Source organism: Triticum dicoccoides, chromosome 6B, assembly GCF_002162155.2.
Source record: "Triticum dicoccoides isolate Atlit2015 ecotype Zavitan chromosome 6B, WEW_v2.0, whole genome shotgun sequence".
In the NCBI taxonomy this organism is placed as follows: domain Eukaryota; kingdom Viridiplantae; phylum Streptophyta; class Magnoliopsida; order Poales; family Poaceae; genus Triticum; species Triticum dicoccoides.
This window is the reverse complement of record NC_041391.1, coordinates 1,368,928-1,383,599: the sequence shown is the minus strand read 5'-3', so window position 1 is coordinate 1,383,599 and position 14,672 is coordinate 1,368,928.

The window sequence follows — 14,672 nt, the reverse complement described above, 5'->3', positions numbered from 1 at the left end:
CCGGAACAAAAGGGTCCATCATTATCAAGCACCTGGGTTGAATACCAAAAAACCAAAACCCCCTAAAGGGTACGGAACCGTACTGGAGGGTTGGCTAAACGGACCCTGCAAAGTTAATAGCACAGAGGGCGCCACTCCAACTCATAGCCTTCGAGCATGTTGGATACTACGGCAGGTGGCCAAAAGTGGCGAAGAGCTTCTAGCTTCAGAATCCCAGCCCAGCAACACCAGTACGGTCTTAACAGTCTTCGATACTTTTGCATCAAATAACATGCAAAAACGACAACTCCGCAACCTTGCCGAAGTCTACCAAGTAGCAACAATGCATCCATGGAGTGACACGGCTATTACCTTCAATGCTAGTGACGAACCTAAATTCCGAACTGCCCGGGCAACAGCCGCATTGGTTCTCAGCCCGATAGTAGACGGCTTTCGCCTTACTAAGGTACTCATGGATGGCGGCAGCGGACTAAACCTCATCTATGAGGAAACTCTCCGAAAGATGGAAATAGAGTGGAACCGCATTGAGCGAAGCAGCACAACCTTTAGAGGAATAATCCCCAGCCGGGAAGCGTGCTGCACAGGAAAAATCACGCTGGATGTAGTGTTCGGCTCGCCGGACAATTACAGGTCCGAGGAGGTCACATTTCAAGTGGCCCCGTTGAACAGCGGATATCATGCGTTACTAGGACGAGAGGCATTCACAATTTTTCAAGCTATACCCCATTATGGGTACATGAAGCTTAAAATGCCCGGTCCGAACGGAATCATCACTCTCGCTAGTGATCCGAACATAGCGCTCCGCGCCGAAAATAAGACAGCCGCACTAGCCCTCGAGGCACTATCCGAAGCCCTAGCGGCCGAGGAACTCACCGCGATGCGCTCCACGGTGAACAGGGACGATGTGATACTTGATAAAAGATCGAAGTCCACTTCTTTTAAACCAGCGGATGAAATAGTCAAATTCCAAGTCCACCCAACGGACCCTGCAAAGACGGCCTCCACCGGGGCACAATTAAACCCTGATGTAGACGCCGCACTACGAAAATTTCTACAAGAAAACTGGGACATCTTTGCCTGGCACCCTTCAGATATGCCAGGAATCCCACGTCAGCTGGGCGAGCACAGCCTAAATATCCTAAAAGGATTCAAGCCAGTCAAACAGGCTCTTCGGCGCTTTTCCGAACCCAAGAGACAGGCCATGGGAGAGGAGCTAGCCAAACTTTTGGAGGCCGGATTCATCAGAGATATAAAACATCCGGACTGGCTAGCGAACCTGGTGATGGTACCAAAGAAGGATAAATCATGGCGCCTATGTGTTGATTTCAAAGATCTCAATAAGGCTTGCCCAAAGGATCCCTTCCCCCTCCCGTGAATTGATCAAATCATTGACGCCACAGCAGGACACGACTCATTGTGCTTCCTCGACGCGTACTCTGGCTACCACCAAATCAAGATGGCGGAGCCAGACCAAGCTGCAACAGCATTCATCACTCCATACGGCCCGTTTTGCTTCAACACAATGACCTTTGGGCTCAAAAACGCCAGGGCAACATATCAGCGCATGATTCAGACATGTCTGGCCAACCAGATCGGCAAAACGGTGGAAGCATATGTAGATGACGTGGTCGTCAAAACCAAGCACGTCGAAACTCTAGTAGACGACTTGAGGCTCACATTCGACAACCTTCGAAAATATGACATCAAGCTCAATCCGGAAAAATGCTTCTTCGGTGTTCCAGCCGGAAAGCTCCTGGGCTTCATTGTGTCCGGTAGAGGAATTGAAGCAAACCCAGCCAAGATTCGAGCTCTGTCACAATTGGATATTCCAAAAGACCTCAAACAAATACAAAAATTGACGGGATGTGTAGCGGCTCTAAGCCACTTTATCTCCCGTTTCGGAGACAAGGCATTACCTCTTTACCGCCTCCTCCGCCGCACCGAACACTTCGAGTGGACGGATGCCGCCACGGCCGGACTCGAAGAAATAAAGGCCATTTTGGCAACAAACCCAGTCCTGGCCGCGCCCAACGTGGGCGAACCAATGCTATTATATATCGCTGCAACACATCAAGTTGTCAGCGCGGTGCTCATTGTCGAACGAGAAACGGACGGACACCGGTTCCCTGTTCAAAAACCGGTTTATTATGTGTCCACTGCCCTAACTCCATGCAAGTCCCGGTACCCACACTATCAAAAGATAGCATATGCGGTGTTCATGGCATCCTGGAAGCTGCGACACTACTTTCAAGAGTGTTCGATAACGGTAGCCTCCGAAGTACCTCCTAACGACATTATAAACAACCGCGACGCGACGGGCCAGATTGGTAAATGGGCCATAGAGCTCCTTCCATTCGACATAACTTATAAGCCATGACGAGCTATTAAGTCGCAGGTTTTGGCCGACTTCGTGGCCGAATGGACTGAAGCCAAACTCCCTAAAGAGTACAGCGCATACTCCAATTGGATCATGCACTTTGACGGCTCCAAAATGTTGGCTGGCCTGGGGGCTGGCGTCGTCCTGACGTCCCCAACCAGGGACACAGTCCAATACGTCCTTCAGATAATGTATACGGACTCCAACAACGCAGCCGAATACGAGGCCCTTCTGCACGGCCTCCGGATGGCAGTCTCCATGGGCATTAAACGCCTAGAGGTGCGCGGGGATTCAAACCTCGCAATATCTCAAATAAACGGAGACTTTGACGCCAAAGATCCGAAAATGGCAGCATACCGCAATGCGGTCCTAAAAATGTCAGCACGGTTCGAAGGGCTCGACTTTCATCATATAGCCCGGGATAACAACCAGGCAGCGGATATATTTGCACGCATCGGTGCAAAACGGGATGCCGTCCCACCCAATATCTTTTTGGACCGGCTGTTCAAGCCATCCGTACTATGGGAAGGGGAGTCCGGCAATAACAATCCGGACCCAACCGCACCGCCTAACGCTGAACACTCTGACACAACCAGAGGCTCTGCCCCCGAGATAACACCCTCTCCTCACAAAATAATTGCGGTTACCGCCCCGTGGACGGAACCATTCCTAGCCTACCTAACTAGGCCGGAACTCCCCGAAGACCAAAATTAGGCTCGCTGCATAGTACGGCGCTCTAAAGCCTATAAAGTCCATGAGGGAGAGCTTTAAAAGAAAAGCACTACCGGAGTCCTTCGAAGGTGTATCTCCGAAGAGGAAGGGCGAAACCTCCTGGCTGAAATTCATGCCGGACTGGGTGGGCACCACGTCGCAGCCCGGGCCCTTGTAGGCAAGGCCTTTCGTACAGGAGTTTACTGGCCGACGGCCCGAGCAGATGCGCAGGATCTAGTCCAACGATGCGTCGGTTGCCAGCTTTTTGCTAACCAAAGCCACATGCCACCCACCACCCTCAAAACTATACCCATCACCTGGCCGTTCGCGGTCTGGGGGCTGGACATGGTTGGACCCCTCAAGGGAGGAACCCACAAGCAGAAATACCTATTGGTCATGGTGGATAAATTCACCAAATGGATAGAGGCCAAGCCTATTAAAACGGCCAAATCCGGACCGGTGATAGACTTCATATCAGGGGTAGTGCACCGTTACGGTGTCCCCCACAGTATCATCACTGACAATGGCACCAATTTCACGGCCGATGAGGTCCAATCATGGTGCAAAAACATGGGCATCAAGCTCGATTACGCCTCAGTCTATCACCCTCAAACCAACGGCCAAGTCGAACGGGCAAACGGTCTAATCATGAGCGGCATTAAACCCAGACTAGTGCGGTCCCTCAAGGAATCTAACACGCACTGGGTCGAGGAGCTCGACTCCATACTCTGGGGGCTGCGGACCACGCCGAATCGTACTACCGGATTCACACCATTTTTTTATGGTGTACGACGCAGAGACAGTCTTGCCCTGCGACATAATTCATGACTCACCTCGAGTGCGCATGTATGAACAAAGAGAAGCCGAACTCGATCGGCAGGATAGTTTGGACGCATTGGAGGAGGAGCGCGACATGGCAAAAGCTCGTTCCGCATTCTATCAACAGCCGGCTCAAAGATATCAAAGCAGGGAAGTACGGGCCAAAGCTTATAACATTGGCGAACTAGTTCTACGCCTGCCGGACAAGAAAAAGGACAAACTCAAGCCCAAATGGGAAGGTCCCTTCATCATCCACCAGGTCCTGACCGGCGGAGCATACCGTCCGCGAAACGCATCGGATAACCGACTCGAGCCGAACCCATGGAACGCAGCCCGTCTACGAAGATTCTATGCCTAAGTGCCGGACTCCAAGTTCGTCTCCTTCCTCCGTCCGCATTCTTTATTTTTGCTTTTTGCTGTCTTTCATTTCTCTCATTCCTTCTTCTTCTTCTTGTCGCCTTTAGAGGCTCGTTTTCGCTTTTTCCGCACACACTTGACGCGCTATCTGCGCTCATTATACCTGGGGGGCTTCTTTAACAGAAGCTTATTTATACGGGCTTCATGCCCAGCACATGTGTTAAACTTCCGCATGTACCTTTTATTCACCATTATATGCATCAATATGACTTAAGTTTTGGCTACACTGGGTTCCCTGGCTCCTGTGCTTACCCCTACATTCCCGATTTTTCGGCTAGGTGGTAAAGGGAGCACCTCTGTGATTGTTACTACCGGGTCAGCCGGATGTGTACCTCAGACTGGGTGAAGCCGAAAGCTAGCGTTCTTAAGGGAATATTCGGTCGGTGAATTGAAAGATGATTTTTAACTTTTTACCCATCTGCCCCCAGATGATTTTCTGCTTTTATCGCAGCTTTGACATGCACTTTAGGGCATGCACCCCAGCAAAAGGAACCCTTAACGGAACTATTCTCCCTGGAAGATGCTTCTTACTACCCATGTAATATAGCATAACTAGTTGGGCACTTGTCTGATACAGCAACAATGACCCCTACGCCTTGTCTCCATGCATACCACGGTTCTCATATAACCACGAAGGTATTTGGACACACTCCGGACTATTGGGTCCGGAGGTTGAAGCGAAAAGGTCTGCTACGACAAACGATCTACAATCCGGCTAGAAGACATTTCTTTCAAGTCATATTTTTACATAGTCAATTCGACTCATTGTATTCCTCCTCAATGCCATCTAATAGGCTATCTAATTTACAATCTTGCTGGGAATACTTGGCGGCCAATTCAACTTGGCCGTACACTAAGCTTACAGGGATCTCCATCCCATCCGGCCCCACAGGTCTGACCTCGGCCATGTGGTTTGGGTCAGCCTTCGTGTACCGTGTCTTCACCATGGCCCAGGCCTCCCTGGCGCCTTGACGGCAGGCCGATATCTTCCATAGCCGGAAGCGCCGCCGTGCCCCTTGAAGCTGCTCCGCCAGCTCCCCAATGCCTTCGGGCAGGGAGATAGATGGCCACAAGGCTTGGCCGATGCCTTTCATAACCTGCCGGACTCATTCGTGCAGCTGACGCAATTCGGGAAGGAGATCACCCGAAGAATTGGGCATCTCCTCCTCAGGACGACCTGTAAGCAAACCTACATACATGTTTATGTTAGTCGCCTTCCTCGCCGAACTCTTTCAAAGTTCGCTCAAGAACTTACTGAAAATGCCGCGATGAAGCCGCCGATTCTCCTTTACGGAGTCAGATAACTGGGCACGAACGTCCTTCAGTTCCTCACCCAGCTTGGTGTTGGCGTCTGGGAGGTTATTCTTCTCCTGCCGCACCCTTGTCAGCACGCTCTCGCCAGCCTTTAACTGGCGTAAGAGCTGTTGCTTGTCCGGATCTAGTCCGGTGCCATCTGCAATGTTTTTTGTCAGCTTTACACACCCGCCGCACTTCCTAAATTATTTATCTTTTGAAACGTATATTACCAGCGGGGGCCTCTGTAGCTCCCCCTGCAGTGGCTAGTGCGGCCTCAAGTTGGGCTTTGCAGTCTTTGAGCTCCTGGGACAGTCGGGTATTCTTTTTTGTGAGATCCTACATAACAAATGATCCTTAAATCAGTTATTCTAACTATTTTAAGTCTCGGGGGCTACTGGCATATATAACTTTCAAATTTACTTACCCGTATGTCCTTCACATACTGCTCGGAGGCTCTGGCTAGTCCACCTTGAGCGGCACGGAGGTGCGCATCTCCCGAATCAAAGGCATTTAAGGCCTCCTGGGAGAAACACGCGTCACGAAGAACTGTCCGGCGGTGCCTGTGGTTCAAGGCGCTCTCCACATCGCACTTGGCGGCGGACAACATGTCGGCATCCTCTGTCGGAGGAGCATCCGACGCACGTCTCGTGCTCGCCTCCGCCTCCGGACCCGGCTTTGAAGCCTGGCCGGTGAAGGTTCGATAGGCTACCTCTCCGGACTCAGTACGGCGAGCGCCCTTTTTCCTGAAAAGAGTATCGACGTTAGTACACCTTCCAGGAATCAATCCTAGGAGTATGGTGACATGCCATACCGTTGCGGTGGAGTTTCGATCCGGACCGCACTTCTTTTTAACCTGCGGGGCCGCACTGCCCTTTGTTGGCCAGCCGCCGCAGGCTTGGCTTCCTGCCTCGAAGGTACACCCTGCGAAACACCATTGGTATACGGTGATAAAAAAATAAAGCATGGATGGGTCGTTATCAGGATTTTGGGATCTCGGTCTCATTTACCTGTGAGGCTGGAAATATTCCGGGGTAATCAGCCGTAATGGCGACCAACGCATTGTCGATGCTAAGTTGGTAGAATACCCCATCGATCAACTCCACCTTTATATCTGGATCCTCTTCGGAGGTCGGATCGAGGGACCGTTCCGGATCCTCGGGTTGTGGGGGCGGGCTGTGTATCTTATCCACAGTCCGGCGCAGTTCCTGTGTAAAAACCATGAAATGAGATATTTAACTATGGGAATATGGTTCGGACAGGTCACAAAGGATATTTGCTTACCCAGCTTTGAGGATTACTCGAAGAGAACTCCTTCAGAGGGTTGAGACGAAGGAAATCCTCCTCCTCTCCTTTGTACATGGCAGATAAGATCTTCACCAGTTCGGTGACCGATTCCGGCCCTTTGCGGCAATGGCGGGTGGCATCGTCCTCCCCGTTGAAATCCCACATAGGGTGGCCTCTGTATTCAAGCAGCTGCACTCCCCTCATAATGCAGATTGCCATGACTCCTGGCATGGTCAATCCGGCATGAGCCAGTAACCTTATTCGGCTCATCAAATAACGGACGTCCTGGTCATCTTCTTTCCGGGGGCTCCGAGGGCGCCAGCTTAGGCGCTTCTTCAGAGGAGCATTGTTGAACTCCGGAAGGCCGATCCGAATAGGATCCGGCAGCGGGATGTCCTCCATGTAAAACCATTTCGAAGGCCATTCTTCGGGCGCCTTGTTTGGGGTTCCGGACAGGTATCCGGTCCCGGCGATGCGCCATAGCTCGGCTCCGCCCACTTGATATATTGACCCCTTGTGAGAACGGGGTACTAGGCAGAATATTCTCTTCCACAGTCCGAAATGAGCCTCGACGCCCAAGAATAGTTTGCAAAGGGCCACGAAGCCCGCGATGTGCAGGATGGAGGCAGGAGTAAGGTGGTGCAATTGGAGGCCGTAGAAGTCCAAGGGCCCCCGGAGAAAAGGATGGATGGGAAATCCAAGGCCTCTTACAAGATAAGAGACGAAGCATACCCGCTCTCCTTTAGAGGGATCGGGGACGCTCTCCGCTTCCTTTCCGCCCTTGTAGGTGGCAAGTCTGGCTTGAACCGGAACCAAGAAGGCCGAGGGGAGAAATCCCATGGTTTGGAGAATAACTAACTCGTTATGCGGGACTGAGCATCTCTCCCAATTTCCTGGCTGAGGGCTAGGAGCGCAAGAAGAGGAGCCGCGTCGATTGTCCATGATGGAATGGGCTTTGGTCAGAGGCGCTCTGAGGAAAGCTTGCAAAGGGAGGATGGTGTGACTCAGATCTAGATCCTTGCCCCTTTTATAGGTGGCTAATTTGCACGGCTAGGGGGGTAATTGTAAAAATGACCTGGCTGTTCGCATTCATTTAAACACGTGGAAGATAGCCATTATTGGGCGTAGAAGCCAAAGTGCGTAGCATTTATCAGAAGCCGGACACTATTCGACAAGTATATGGAATTTGGAGAAGAACCCGCCTCGCAATGCCGAAGACAATCAACGCGCGGGACTCATCGTCATTGAAGCCTGGTTTGGGAGCTACTAAGGGAGTCCCGGACTAGGGGGTGTCCGGATAGCCGGACTATCGTCATGGCCGGACTCGAAGACTATGAAGATACAAGATTGAAGACTTCGTCCCGTGTCCGGATGGGACTTTCCTTGGTGTGGAAGGCAAGCTTGGCGATACGGATATGTAGATCTCCTACCATTGTAACCGACTCTGTGTAACCCTAACCTATCCGGTGTCTATATAAACCGGAGGGTTTTAGTCCGTAGAACAACAACAATCATACCATAGGCTAGCTTCTAGGGTTTAGCCTCCTTGATCTCGCGGTAGATCTACTCTTGTACTACCCATATCATCAATATTATCAAGCAGGAGTAGGGTATTACCACAATCGAGAGGGCCCAAACCTGGGTAAAAACATTGTGTCCCTTGTCTCCTATTACCATCCTCCTAGATGCACAGTTCGGGACCCCCTACCCGAGATCCGCCGGTTTTGACACCGACAGCTACCTTAGCCGATATACCGGAACGTAAGGTACCAAAACATGGGAGCCGGGCAAACCCAACTATTGAACCAAGACATGATTCGGAGTTGATGCATATAATGCTATAAGTTTGGGGTGCCGCACTTGTGAAAGTGTTCGGACTTATCACACCATGTTTTGGGGTACTTAAACCCCTAGTGTATTGACCGTACCAAGTTGTACGGGTGCAACATGTCATAGATGAACATTTATGGAAGTAAAAGGAAATGCAATAATAAGCAGAAGCTATGTATTATTTATTCGAAAGATATTGCAATGAAAGCAGAACGATACAAATAGTGCGATAAGCAAGGGATGGGACTATTTAACATGTCCCCCTCCAGGGGTAGGCTGCGGGATGGTATGTAAAACATGTATACTACTCATAATAGAGACCACCTGGACACTCGATGTAGCTTTTCTGCTTCCCTGGCTGTTGCATCGTGAGTTCGGCGATTCTACTGCCGGACATGGCTTCTGGAAAACGGAGTCCTGAGAATAAGAGAAAAAAATGACACAATTGGGAGCCCTTGGTGCGGTTGAGCCGCACTCTGGGCATGCCATGGTCGTGCCCCTCCCCCTATGCCCATGGTATCTCCAGAGCGTAGTTATGTATGCGTGGTACTGGTCTCGCAAATTCGCGAGGGCTGGGGTTGGGGCCGCATTTCTACGCGTGCTCGGAACGTGCTAGGCAGTCTTGTTGTAGGTTATTCCGGGCGCGCTTGACGGTGTCCGGACGTTTAGTAGTCGGACTCGAGAATTGCCTTAAGAGGCTGCTTTGTACTTCCGCCGCTAGGACCGCCGTATGCTCCTCTGTTCGGAGAGAGCGTTCGGTGTTTCCATTGACCGTGATTACTCCTCGAGGGCCTGGCATCTTGAGCTTGAGGTATGCGTAGTGCGGCACCGCATTGAACTTTGCAAATGCGGTTCGTCCGAGCAGTGCGTGATAGCCGCTGCGGAACAGGACTATGTCGAAGATTAACTCCTCGCTTTGGAAGTTATCCGGGGATCCAAAGACCACTTCGAGTGTAACTGAGCCTGTACAGTTGGCCTCTACACCTGGTATGATGCCTTTAAAGGTCATTTTTGTGGGTTTAATCATTGAGGGGTCTATGCCCATTTTGCGCACCGTATCCTGGTAAAGCAGGTTCATGCTGCTGCCGTCGTCCATCAGGACTCTAGTGAGATGAAATCCGTCAATGATGGGGTCAAGAACCAATGCGGCAAATCCGCCGTGGCGGATGCTAGTGGGGTGGTCCCTTCGATCAAAAGTGATCGGGCAGGAGGACCACGGGTTGAACTTTGGGGCGACTGGCTCCATCGCATATACGTCCCTTAGTGCATGCTTCCGCTCCCTTTTAGGTATGTGGGTTGCGTATATCATGTTCACCGTTCGCACTTGTGGGGGAAAGCCCTTCTGTCCTCTATTGTTCAGTGGCCAGGGCTCCTCCTCGTCATCGCTATGCAGCCCCTTGTCGTTGTTTTCAGCATTTAACTTGCCTCCCTGCTTGAACACCCAACAATCCCTGTTGGTGTGGTTGGCTGGTTTTTCGGGGGTGCCATGTATCTGGCACGAGCGATCGAGTATTCGGTCCAAATAGGACGGGCCCTGATTATTTCTTTTGAACGGCTTTTTCCGCTGACCGGGTTTAGAGCCTCTGAATCCGGCATTGACTGCCGTATCTTCAGCATTATCGCCGTTAATGCGGCGCTTGTGCTTGTTGCGATGCGACCTGCCATTGCTGTCCTTGGTATCCGAACTACCAGGGTTTTTGGTCAGGTTGTTACTGCGAGCTAGCCAGCTGTCCTCTCCCGCGCAGAAGCGGGTCGTGAGTGATGTGAGGGCTGCCATGGATTTCGGCTTTTCCTGTCCTAGGTGCCGGGCAAGCCACTCATCGCGGATGTTATGTTTGAAGGCTGCTAGGGCCTCTGCATCCGGACAGTCAACGATTTGATTTTTCTTGGTTAAGAACCGTGTCCAGAATTGTGTGGCCGATTCATCTGGCTGCTGAATTATGTGGCTTAGGTCATCGGCGTCTGGTGGTCGCACATATGTGCCCTGGAAGATATCAAGGAATGCGGCTTCCAGGTCTTCCCAACAACCAATTGATTCGGCTGGCAAGCTGTTGAGCCAATGCCGAGCTGGTCCTTTAAGCTTGAGTGGGAGGTATTTTATGGCGTTTAGATCATCACCGCGGGCCATGTGGATGTGAAGGAGATAGTCCTAGATCCAAACCGTAGGATCTGTTGTGTCGTCGTATGATTCAATGTTTACGGGTTTGAAACCCTCGGGGATTTGATGATCCATTACTTCGTCTGTGAAGCATAGTGGGTGTGCGGAGCCTCTGTATTGGGCTATATTACGAGCAGCTCAAATGAGCTTTGTCTACTGTGTTCGGCTCGGCCGGAATTGTTGTATCCGGTGTGACGGTTGTCATCACGTGTCGTGGGGCGCCCACTCGATCTGTAGATCGATCTTATTTGCCTTGCCTTGTCCTCCAATATGTCTCGCAAGTCTGGCGCATTTCACCGTGGCTTTGTACGAGCGACTCCGGGGTGCGGCTTTAGTGGAGGGACTAGAGGCCTCTCTGTCGCGGCCACGAGGTGGCCGGTCGGCCGCGTCATGCACTGGGGATGTAGGTTTGGGTGCTTCCTCCTCTAATTGGGGTAGCAGCCTGCGTTTTGGGTAGCTCTTGGAGGGGCGATCGAGTTCGTACTCTTCGGCTGCAAGGACTTCGGTCCGTCTCTCAGCTAGCAAGTCTTGGTCAGCTCTAAGCTGCTGCTGCTTTTTCTTGAGGCTGCTTGCCGTGGCCATAAGCCTGCGCTTGAAATGCTCTTGTTCGACGGGATCCTCGGGCACGACAAAGTCGTCGTCGTCGAGGCTTGCTTCATCTTCGGAGGGAGGCATATAATTATCGTCCTCTACCTCTCTGTCTGCCGCTCTATTATGAGGGCTGGCTTCTCCCTCCTCCTGTGCTGAATCCTGATGGAGGGGGTTGTCTTCGGCACTCCCCGGGGTGTTATTATCTCCCGTGCCGGAATCACCGTTTTTGCTGTGGCGGGATTTAGAGCGGCGCCGCTGACGCCGGCGCTTGGGCTGTTTCTTGCAGGGGTCATCCTCCGCTGTTCCATTGCCATTCCCATCTTTTGGGATGTCCACCATGTATATGTCGTATGACGAGGTGGCCTTCCAGTGCCCTATAGATGCTGGTTCTTGGTTGTCTCCTGCATCGTCGTCCATACCGTCGATGTCTTCGGAGTCGAACTCGTGCATGTCGGTTAAATCATCGACAGTGGCTACAAAGTGGGTGGTGTGTGGGCGTTGAATTTCTTCGTCGTCCGCATCCCAACCTTCCTGACCATAGTCCGGCAAGGGCTCTCCTGATAAAGAGAGAGACTTTAGTCAATTCGGGATGTCGCCAAAGGGCGAGTGCTGAAAGATGTCCGCGGTAGAGAACTCCATAACCGGCGCCCAATCGGATTTGATTGGCAGGGGCGCGGGAGGTTCGGAGTCTGGAGAGGAGTCCGGCACCTCGGAGTCACGGGCTTTGCAAAGGACAGGGATGGTGTTCTGCTCAATCGCCGTAGAGATCATAGTCCCCGAAGCGGTGTCCAGCCACTCGTCCTCGATCGGCGAAGTCAGCTCCGAGCTAAGGGTTGGAGCGGACGCTGGTGCGGCCTCCAGGGCACTGTTCGGCGGCAGAGCTAGATCATACCCATCGAGACAGTGCGGCGCGCTTGGCTGTGGCTCTAATCCGTCGAAGATCAAGTCTCCGCGGATGTCAGCCATGTAGTTCAAACTCCCAAATCTGACCTGATGGCCAGGGGCATAGCTTTCGATCTGCTCCAGATGGCCAAGTGAATTGGCCCTCAGTGCAAAGCCGCTGAATAAGAAGATCTGTCCGGGGAGAAAAGTCTCACCCTGGACCGCGTCGTTGTTGATGATCGAAGGAGCCATCGGGCCTAAAGGTGACGACACAGAGGAACTCTCAATGAAAGCACCAATGTCAGTGTGAAAACCGGCGGATCTCAGGTAGGGGGTCCCAAACTATGCGTCTAGGCGGATGGTAACAGGAGACAAGGGACACAATGTTTTTACCCAGGTTCGGGCCCTCTCGATGGAGGTAAAACCCTACTCCTACTTGATTAATATTGATGATATGGGTAGTACAAGAGTAGATCTACCACGAGATCAAAGAGGCTAAACCCTAGAAGCTAGCCTATGGTATGATTGTTGTTCGTCCTATGGACTAAAACCCTCCGGTTTATATAGACACCGGAGAGGGCTAGGGTTACACAGTGTTGGTTACAATGGTAGGAGATCTACATATCCGTATCGCCAAGCTTGCCTTCCACACCAAGGAAAGTCCCATCCAGACACGGGACAAAGTCTTCAATCTTGTATCTTCATAGTCCAGGAGTCCGGCCAACGGTGATAGTTCGGCTATCCGTACATCCCCTAATCCAGGACTCCCTCAGTGGTAGTTTTATTTTGAAGAAATATATGAACTCTCATGCTTCACTTAGATTATTTTGAGAGTCTTAAGTAGCATGGTAATTTGCTTAAGTAATCCTAATATGCTAGGCATACAAGATTTGTAAGAATTCTTATGAGTGTGTTGAAAGCTAAGAAAAGTTTGATGCTTGATGATTGTTTTGAGATATGGAGGTAGTGATATTAAAGTTGTGCTAGTTGAGTAGTTGTGAATTTGAGAGATACTTGTGTTAAAGTTTGTGATTCCCGTAGCATGCACGTATGGTGAACTGTTATGTGATGAAGTCGGAGCATGATTTATTTATTGATTGTCTTCCTTATGAGTGGCAGTCGGGAACGAGCGATGGTCTTTTCCTACCAATCTATCCCACTAGGAGCATCCGCGTAATACTTTGCTTTGATAACTTGTAGATTTTGGCAATAAGTATATGGGTTCTTTATGACTAATGTTGAGTCCATGGATTATACGCACTCTTCTTCCTTTCACCATTTCTAGCCTCTCTAATACCGGGAACTTTTCGCCGGTATCATACACCCACCATATACCTTCCTCAAAACAGCCACCATACCTACCTATCATGGTATTTCCGTAGCCATTCCGAGATATATTGCCATGCAACTTTCCACCGTTTCATTTATTATGACACGCTCCATCATTGTCATATTGCTTTGCATGATCATGTAGTTGACATCGTATTTGTGGCAAAGCCACTGTTCATAATTCTTTCATACATGTCACTCTTGATTCATTGCATATCCCGGTACACCGCCGGAGGCATTCATATAGAGTCATATTTTGTTCTAAGTATTTGTCACGACCGGATTTGCGGGTAATAAATTTCCAGAAAAGACCGTCGTGCTCATCAGCCCCAGGATTATTGTTAGCTGATGAGGCTCCAACTTGATACAGAAATTCCAAGCAGAAAACAAAATATGTAGTACAAGGCCATTCTGGCCTGTGAGTACAACAAATGGTTTCTAGTGGTTGATGGCGGAAGCGGGTTGTGAAACATCAGTGTCTATGGGACTCCATTTCCCACGGGAACAGCTGACCAGGTTAACTCCTATCTTCGCGAGGCTGCTATCTCCATTACTTAGGTTCCGGGGCTGTCATCGCGTCGCTCCTCTTCATGCAAGAAAATCTGGCCAAGACAATAGCCAGGGACAAGCCAGTGAGTACTTTGAATGTACTCGCAAACATTATGAACACAGGTATAATATAACAATGATGTGCTGAAAATATTTTATGCTCATGACGTCAGTCACAAAAGATAAATAAATCTCTGATGCGTGCAAGCAAGTTATTTATAAAATTGCAATAACATAGTAGTATTAAAATTTATGAAACAAATAACAAGCAATGCCACAGTCGGGCGTCTTAGCGACACCACATAAAGGGCTTTAAAAGAAATGCCACAGTCGTGCGTCTGAGCGACACCACATAAAGGGCTTTAAAAGAAATGCCACAGTCGGGCGTCTGAGCGACACCACATAAAGGGCTTTAAAAGAAATGCCACA